Source organism: Teleopsis dalmanni, chromosome 2 (assembly GCF_002237135.1).
Source record: "Teleopsis dalmanni isolate 2A chromosome 2, ASM223713v2, whole genome shotgun sequence".
In the NCBI taxonomy this organism is placed as follows: Eukaryota; Metazoa; Arthropoda; class Insecta; order Diptera; family Diopsidae; genus Teleopsis; species Teleopsis dalmanni.
The window spans coordinates 39,379,290-39,389,983 of record NC_051847.1 but is presented as its reverse complement, the minus strand read 5'-3'; positions in this window follow the sequence as shown (position 1 = coordinate 39,389,983).

Below are 10,694 nucleotides of genomic sequence, written 5' to 3'. Positions count from 1 at the left end.
TTACCACTGCAGGACGTGTTTTGGCATATTCGCTATTATATCAAATCTAGGGATAATTGCCACCAAGTGTAAAGTTGCAATTATCACAACAACAATAAACTGGAAACTGCATGAGGCCAATTCCGGAGTATGTGAAACGGAATTAAAGTTGGAATGGTCATTCCCATCATTAGATGTGTTCGTGTCAAATTGACACCGCTTTTTTCGCTGCTATTGACATTTAACATAGCCGCGGGTGACAAATTTAATGGGCGCAGTGTTATAAATTTCGATTCCTTCTACTCGTTCCCGTTTCGTATTAAGTGATGTTTGATTTTTGGATAAAATCATACAATATGGGAAAATAAGTATGTGCGTTACACTCTTAAGCAAATGTTTACTAAGTTTAATTGAAAAATGTTAAAATATTGTAACAGGGTGGATAGCAAGATTGTAAGTAAAATATTATTATAAATTTAAACATACATATGCATATAGTGACAGGAATTGGTATTTAAAGGAAATGAAAAAAAAAATTAATAAAATCAATCAAAAGAATATTATATTATATTATTTTATCGTAAATATAAATTCACTTTAATAATTGAAGAAAAGGATTTGTAGCTATAAAGAAAACAACAATTGATTTTTTTGTGATAAGATTAATTTAAATCTTTTTGGATGATTATGGAACATTTTGCTCTCTCTACTTTTAGCACTTTGTACATATATTCATTATATATACAAAATATATGTATTATGCTGAATGCATAAGCATAAAATCTATTAACTTCAAATAGGGTATTTAGCTGGTATTATGACTGTGTGATAGGAAATCTATATCTCCAAACACAATTTTCTATGTTAGCTCTATAGAACATCTTCGTTAGGACTTTGTGACCTCTGTCTAGAAAAAAAAGATGATGTGCAATAGAAATATGCAAATTAACTAAAAGCTTTGTAAAAGTATCTAACATTAAATTGTCAAACTTACTTAACCAATACTTAACCAAGAAAAATTACTTTAGAATTCAGATACTCAGTACGAATACTCTTCATGATTAGTTAATCATGCCTCAAATTTGATGACAACGCAGTGTCTTATTTTACATAAAAATGGTGCACAGAAGCAATATAAATGGCGTTCATATAGAACATTTACAATTCTCACACGGCTGCACAACCTCCGGCCTGACATCTCAGCCTCTAGCACCCTACCTGCGGACTTTGTCCAGGCCTTATGCCACAAACCCCCGTAATACCCATCCCTTTACCTTGATAAGTGGGACTCTGATCCCTCTATCATCCTTCTCTTCAACCATGGCTCTCGTGACTCCGGTCACAGAGGCTACCGCTAGTATTCTCGCGCCTGCGTAATAACCTGTCCTCTTCACTAATACCCAATTTTCTTACTTTACGCCTATACTTTCTGACTTAAGTGAACCTAGCTTGCTAGGTGTTAACTCTATTTACTCTATTCTCTCTCTCGTCTACTAGAATGAAGTTTCCTCATTGCTGTGGAAATCTTGTCCTTTCATTCCTAAGAGTTGGTTTATTGGGTTCAAGTCTCACATGGTGGCTTTCGATGTTTCCACCTATTGCAAAAAAAAAATATAAATAAATTTTTCAATTTAATGTAAATTCTTTATTCTTTTTTTTGTGATACTGTTAGCTGATTGGACTTGTTCTAACCGTTTGGAAGCACAATTTTTTCTGCTTTTACTTTCTTTCAAATCGAAGGAAAAAAAGTCCATAAAAAAAATTGTTTGAAAACTTATGAGGGACGTGTGTCTATTTTTATAATGTATTGATATGAGGGATATTAAATGGATGTATTTAATAGCTTATAAATTACTTGTCCGAATGTGACATTATGATGACTATTGAACGATTTAACCTTAGTGAAATTGGAATTTAATATATGTATTAAAATCATACCATAATTTTTAAGGAAAATCTAATTTTTTCAAACGATTTGAGAAACCCTGTTATTTTTTATTTCTTTCTAATAAACCCGGAAAAGAAATTATTATTTAACTCAAATGTTATCTGTACATGGTGACCGCAAACAGTTTCTCCGATGAATAAAAAACATCTATTTAATTATCTGGAGAAGAAGTTGCTGCTCAAGACTTAGTTCTAATTATAACTCATTAGCTAAAAATTTGTTTTATATTACAACTATTGAAAACCATTGATAAATATTAGTGAATATAATATCAATAGATATGTAAATTTACGAGTTTGTACAATAATCGGCACTTTTTATTGTTGAATAAAAATTATTGATACTCTTCCCGTTAATATCCACTATCACTATTGGAAATATTAGATTTACTGATAGGTGTGTTGTTGAATGCAAAATTGAAAATTTAGTATTGGAAAATTAAGTATTTCAAGTATTTTAAATTCAAGTATTTACAATCAAAATCGTGTATAAAAACAAAGGAAATCTAAACAGTGACGAACGTGTGTTCTTCCGCAGCGGAAGAAGTTTAAACACCAAAGAGGGTCACTCTAGTTCTAGTATCTTTTTATATGTCACAACTACGAAATGTACAATTGAGTGCAGGGGTTAGAAAATGTATTGACATTAGTAGTGCGGGCTCGGTGACACCGAACTTACACAAGCTGCAGACACCTCCACTTTTCTCATAGTTTCGGGGTTATGCACATGCACGTTGCAGTTGTAAAAACTTCAAAGTGGAGTACGTTCGCACATGTTTACATGTTTGGGATTAAGGCGGCAAATGGTAACATGACTATGCCCAACAGTTGAGTTAGAATAGGCATTGCATTCTGAATAGCCTTGTGACTTTTATTTAGAAATTTAAATTTTTTATTGCTTAAGAAAAAATTTTACACTCTGGAATATATTAAGTTCTTGCATTATCTCTTTCGGTTTCTAGTTGCGATGAGCCTTAAAGCAAACCGCTACTAGGTCTTCTCTTTCCTTTGTCACTCTTCCCAGTGCGGCGCTGTACAATTCCAGTGTTTTTAATTATTGGGTGTGGAGGTTTGTATTTGTCTCTACACAATAATTAACGCACATAAATAATTTTACTTTTTTAAATTTTGAACATTTTTAATTACAAGTTCAGTTCAGATGTAGTCGATTGCAATGGTACGAATGTGTACCTCGGGCTTATTCAGTGCGCTCGATGCGAGTATTATTGTCGTTCTATCGATATGTCCGGTGTTAATTGTTGAGTATTTAAATTACCCGGATATGTAAGATGTTTTCATTATTTATTGCTGTGAGAATTGAGAATTGAAGATATTTTATTCATTTTTCGTTTTGAGAATTTTAATTTATGTTAGACTATTAAAATTAGATATTTTGATACTTTTTTTTTAAATTATTTAATTTCAACAAAAAAAAGAGAAGGTTAGTAGGATATAATAAACAAAATAGTTTTGGTTTAGAACAATCAAAATTTAGACTAATGGTTTTAGTTCTGATAATACTAACAATATTAATATGTAATATTGTTTTCTAGCGATAGTGATAGTGCTCATTATAGCTGCTGGCAAGCTATTAAGAAAATAAATATCAGAAACTGTTGTAAGACGAAAGTAGTTTTACACCTTCTATATCTAAAACTAAAAGTGGTCCCATCATGTGTTCTATTCTGAGTGAAATTAGTGAATACAGTAATATGCACATCGTCTGAGTGCCAGGAGATTGGGACTTCTACGGCAATTGCGCAGCAGATGAACTTCCACACAAGGATGCGGCCAAGAACAAAATTAGATTATTCTGGAGATTCACATTATATGTATTAGCCATTGCGTTTTATAGCAAAAGTATTATTTGCAACAGCACTTTCAAGCTTAACACAATAGGCGGCTAGAAAGAACACAAAAATAGACATAGTCGAACTATTAACAGAGACCAAAATTATTTGTATAGAATGACATCAGATTACCTATCCCCATATTAATATTGCGAAGACCATCTCACAGCAATATTTTTTACCAAAAAATGATTGGAACAGAACAAACTTGAAATGGAAAAATAACCGAAAACGTAGAGAGCAAAATAATATCCTAATCTGCTCGGAAGGCTAAAAATTGACTACGAAGTAAGTGCAGGAATTTGTTCTCCATTCATAGTTATGAATCAATTTTTTGGCAGCCTAATGAAACCACAATTTTTCAAAGTGAAGTCTTAGTGACTACATAGACATGTCATTTATTTGTAAATCAAACCTAAGTTAGATATATGGTTGCCATTTTCAATGTGAACCCACTAGTAAGATAATGTAGAGCAGAATCTGTCGACTAAATCGACTTGTGGACTTTACTCTCAATTGGTTTTCCTGACGTAGAAACACTAAAAATAATGAAAAGGCAGACAGCTTATTGTTACTGCCTTTATGGACGTATCTCTACATACACCGGCTTATATTATAGTTGTGACCCAACTATCCTAACTAATATTAGTTGGAAGTCATTCACAATATATAAAGTATTTCGGTGGATTCGGTTTACGTACAATAGAACCAAGCCCCTCTGAAATTTATAACAGGGAACCGATTCCATAATGTCACTTTTATTTCTGTTCTCTAAGTTCGGTTAGAGCCGAAACCTTACGTTCGGTTAGTGCTAAACCTTACATTTAGCACATTTTAAAAAAGTTACAGAAACGTGGACAAAAGCGAAACAATCACACAATTTCACTGTGAGTACTCGGTTTTGTATAGCAGAAGGTACAGATTAATGAATTATTTGATTGACAGTCTGTCAAAGTCCCCTTTATAAGAACAAAAAATTTTTTTTAACTAAACAAACTCAACTGTATAGAACTAGTTCATCTATAGGGAATGAGGTTTTAAAAAGAGAAATGATTGCTTATTATAAAGTCGAAAATGGTATATGCTGATCAGACACAACCAAACAACCCGATATTCATTTGCCTATTAATACTTCCAAATCTATGATGTACTGCCTCAAAAGAGAATAAAAGACAAAATCTGTGTATACTTCTCCAACTAAACAGTTCTAGCCATCTGTAAACTTAAGTAAAACTCTAAAACTAATTAACTTGAGTAGGACCAAAATCGGTAGTTTTATTTCCTTTGTAAATGGTCATTACAGTTATGTACAGAGACTTCGTCTCCTACCTGAGATGCAGGAGAAACAGGATATGCTATCAAGCTCTTAACAGATACCCATTCCTAGTATTAAACAGAACTGCGATTCTTGGAAAATCCTTTTTAAAGAGTTCCCTTGAACTGAAATCGTACATTTTGAAAAATTTTCAAATAAGATTAGTTGGTATTGCAGTACCTAAAATACGGACATCACAGAAACTCTATTTTCATAGCAATAATTAATTAGTAGCCGATATATTAATATAAAACCCTGGAGTAATGCGATATACAAATAAACAATCTACTTGACCTAGACATGCAGATTCACCATTGAACCTGACTTAATCTAACAATTTTCACTAGTGACATCGTAGTGATTTACGATGAACAGTTTTTATTTTAACTAGTAATTTACTAATCAAGCACTATTGAAGGTAATATTCCTTGATACTCCTTCATAACTCCATGGAAGTTCACATAAAACATAAAATCCAGCTGTAAACTGTAACTGAATTGTAATCTCACACAAGATACAAGAGTGATGAAAATTGAATAACAAAAGGAAAATATAAATTATTTCAGTATTAAAAAAGTGATAAAATAAAACTCACTAAAAAAATAATTAACGTTCAGTCAAATCAACGTCACGTTCAACTACGTGAGAATCATTTAGTTCACCTTGATTCCCTTTTGGTTAAGTTAAAATCAGAAGAATTGCAAGAAAAAATCTAAATGGTTAGTCCGACCACAGCAACTGATGATGAAATTATGCGATATTTTTGCGGTCTTCTGAGGTCTGTTTTTTCTCCTCACACATAGAAGCACAGCGTACACTTATGAAGTAGAAATGTACGATTTTGAGCAGAAAGCAAGAAAAACAAGGACTTAAACGACATGTTTTGTATGAACTGCCGTACTCTCATATTTAGTGTTGAGTTAATAATTTAGCTAAACTTAAAGCGTATATATAGCGTATGGCAAGGCAGCTTGGAATATTCACATTCAAATACTCACTGTTAATGCCATTCCCAGCAGCTTGTACTTGTGCACTTCATCATTATCAGTAGAGCTGCAACAGCTCAGATGCAATGGGCAGCAACAAGTTCTCATCATTATGATATTCGTCGTCAAGCCAAGCGGTATCAGTAATTCCACGCCTGATCAGCGATGAGTGCATTTCAAATTTTGAATTATATCATGACTTTGGCATCAAGTGCGAAAGCAAAACACTGGAAGTTCTTTTAACCTAACTGCAATGAAGCGAATGCGTTTGATTGAAGCTGATTTTCACCGCAAAAGTGAGTAAAATTCATAATTCTTATAGGCGCCGAAAAGAGGGACCCGAACAGGGTTTTAAAAAACTATCTACTAATGTTTTATAGTATAATTTGTAACTGAAATGAATAACATATATTAATGAATTTGGATATTTCCATACAAATTTATACTTGTTCTACTTGTTATGCTACAAGTCTAAGTCTAATAGACTTCTACTCAAGTCTAATAATCGCAACCAGCCAACTACACAAAATTTCAATGAAAACTTGTGAACCCATCATGTTCTTGAACAATTAACAATAATGTCCATAACTTAGAGCAAAGTACAGTGAGACAAATATCTCCATTGACAGCAACATATTTTTACAAATAGAAAACATTTGGAACTTAAACTAACATAACTCTATTAGCTGTTATTAAAGGTATTTATATACTCCAGCGGTTTCCATATAATATGCTGGGCATACTTACTTAAGTACCATTATATATAACCAACGACAAGCTATGGCATAACCTTAAAACCCGAGACAAAATGAAGAAGAAATTCATGAATATAGTTAGAGATACCTAAGCCATCATGGTTACCATCCGTAATCTTTACTACAAACACTTATAAATACTTTACCGTTTTGAGTTTATAGAACTAATATCATGTTTCCACTGCAGCTAAAACTACTTATGTTAATGAAATTAAAACTTGCTCATCACTGTTATTATAAGGTGATATATGCATGTGAAATAACTTGTTGGTTTACATTTTATATAAACATGTAAAAAATATTTCAAATTTTGGTCATATCCAAAATTGTGATAAGAAATTTAGTTTTAATAGTCTCATTCGACACTTTTCGCCCTTAATCAGTTGATTTATTTATAATGAGTTCATTTAGACGAACACTCTTTATATGGTAAATTGTTCTAATTTTCGACCTTAATGAGCAAAACTGCCTAAATGAGATATGTGGAATTATGAATGGTATGCTATGAAATATACTATACATTAAATATAAAGAGGTTCAAACATGGCTGTCACCATTCCGGCTAACCAACTGCAATTGTGTAGCAAATATATTCTACAAGAACTGATATATTTGTTAAAAATATGTTGTAAAATTTCAAAACCAGTACTAGCAAAAATATATTGTCATTATTTTAGTTATGTCCAAAGCAAGACCACCCTTAAATTTTGTACCTGTGGGTAACTGAATATAATGCGTCAAATTCAAGAATAACCCATGCCATAATACTTACAGAATACTTCCTTAGAACAGTTCTTTACAATAGTTCCCTAGAATAGTTCCCTAGAACATCTCCCTAGAATAATTCCCAAGAGTAGTTCCGTAGAATAGTTCCCTAGAGAAGTCCCCTAAAACAGTCCCCTAGTATAGTTTCCCAGAATAGTCCTCTAGATAAGTTCCCTAAAACAGTTTCCAAGAACAGTACTCTATAACACTTCTCTAGAACAGTTCGATAGAGCACCTCAAGTACTGTATTATCCTCTTAAACATTCAGTGCCGCCTCTGTTTGAACTAAATTATTTTCACTCGCGCAAATCCAATTGATAGATAACTTCATAAGTTGGGTGCAAAAATATATTTTTATACATTTTTCCATTACGTTTGTAAGCATTTATCTATGGATTGGAACTTTTCACTATCTTTGCCCGGCTAGTTATTTTCCTACATCACTGTGTGTTTTTGGTACTTGTCTAACTATTTTATATGCCGCAAACGCAACAGGAGCAGAAACAATCGACTCTATCATAAGATGACTAACACAGAGATTGCAGGTAAAATGTGATCATATAGACTGGATAAAGACGCTACAATGTATTATGTAGTGTTATCTGTTTGATAGTAAATGTATGCGACTGATTTTGCTTCATGTAACGGTCATTGGCGTAATATGTACGTAATATGAGTTCCTTTATTCTTTCTTCCGAAGTCGCTGCACTTGACTGCACCATAAAGTTTTAGTTTTCAATATTTTTTCGCTTTATAAATCCATTTTATACTACTGTCAGTAATTGTGATACGTGTGACGGATTTCTTTATATTGATTTGAGTTGTTGCTTTTTCACTTTTTATTATTGGATATAATATATACAAAATATGAGTGTATATAAAAATACAAATATATAAAAATAAATATATTTTTATATTTTTGTTTTTTTTAAACTGCGCTCAGTTGAATTGGCCACAATATACAGTCACAAATCAATTCTTACTAAGGTGCAGTCTAGTAAATTATGGCAAACTTTGCAGAGATACTTGAGGTAAATTCGTAGCGTCTTTACCCCACAGTTTGTGGTTTTGTTATAAAAACATTTTCTTATACAGAAAACGTGATTAGATTGCAATAGTGCTAATTCTGTTAAATAGAATTTTACTAAGAAAAATTGGCTCGTTATGAGAGTACGAGTTAAATGATAAGGCATGCATTCCACAATATTTTTAAGAATGCTTTTATGTTAATAAGAGGTTTTTAAATTAAAATTACTTAGCTCATGCATAAGAGCACTTTAATCCAATTTGTTTTCACATCTGTTCAGTGATACTTCATACAAATGTTCAGTTCCTTATTACACAATTTTATTTCTGCAAATCTAATCTGCTCATATTAATTGAAATATTCATTAAAAAGCAATTTTTCATGTTACATGAGAAAAATTACACACCGAAAGATAAATACTTATTGAACATTAATCATTGATCAGTAACCGATATTAAGAATCATTGATCTGTTTTAGATTTATGTAGCTCTTTAAAAATTTAATTGCTTCAAACAAGTTTCTTTTGTCTGTTTAAGAATAGGAAATGAAATCTTGACATACCATCACTAACTTTTCAATTATTACTAACTAGTAGAATTGTTTTCCTGAGTTTATGAACTAATAACTAGGCATTAAAAGGCATTATGCTAAAGGAAAGTTTTTCTACAAGATATTACAATAAGAACACACATAGAATCTAACCAGACCGAATCTTTTAGTGAGAGCGGCTGTCACTTATAGCTAGTATTTATAATAATTGAAATCATTTAAATATGAATTTACAACTGTTCTTGCAGTAATAAATAACTTTCATTGGGCAATTGCCTTCTTGGAGTGTATACTGAAATGTATACTTGCCCTGTAACGAAAAGCCAGAGTATTTCACAATGAAACACATAATGCATCATATTGGACAGCGTCTTCTAGTAAGAGGGGCTGTCACGTGTGACTAGTATCTGTTATGAGTTCAATTGAATTACAAATCAATATCCACTTTTCAGTTGATAGTTACTTTCGTTTGATCATTGACTTCTTAAACATTGCTCATAAAAGAGGGTGGTCTGACATGTATACTTGCGAAGTTAAGAAAAACTTTATAAAAACAAACCTTACAATAAGTATGCGAAATTTCTTAACAATTAAGGGAAAAGAGCTGCAAACTATTGATTGGAGTCATCATAAGGCACAACATAGATAATAACTATATATCCACTACACTGATAGTAGAATTACAAATCCAATATATCTCCCTTACATCGAAAATGCAAAGAACAGGGAGCAGCATTTGCTTTCAAATTTGGGTTGGTAAGTTATGAAGTCTACTATTCATATTTATCAACATTCTTCATACTCTCTCTCTCCTCTCTCTCTCTCAATCCTCTCCCTCCCTCTTCCCTTTGTTCTCTTTCCACTCCTTTTTCCTTCTCTTTTTTTGCTTTCTTACTCTTTTTCTCTATCTATCTCTAAATTTCTCTCCCTCACTTTTTTCCCTCTCTCTATCCGACTTATTGTGTTCATTACAGAGTCACTGCCAACTTTTCGCTATAAGCTTCAAGCTTATTAGTTAACTGATTGGTTTTATTCTGCCTTCAAATTCAGAAAAAAGGCACATATAGTTCTAACAAACCGTCTGAGCAAATATTTACCGATATTCATTCCCTGAAGATTAATCAATAAAATTCATATACATTGTCGATTTCCACAGCGTCAGTTATATCTTACGTACTTATAGGAAGCTGTCAAGGTACAATTTATGATTATCAAGGTAATGTTTTAAATAATTTTTAGTATGGCACAATAACATATTAAGTATTCGTAGTTTTGATTATAGGAGTTAAGCATTTATAACAAATTTTATTGTGCTATAAAGAAAATACTATTGCAAATAATTAGATTGAATTTCGTTTGATAAAATTAGTTGTGTTCTCCGTGATTGGAATATCAATCAACTGTAACCTTCTGAAAAAACTGTTGGCATTCAGTTTTTGGACTACGATTGTCAGGGATTGAACCCTATTAAATTCAAAATTTGGGCTCGGTTGTAAATACAAATAGCCAACGTAGATATA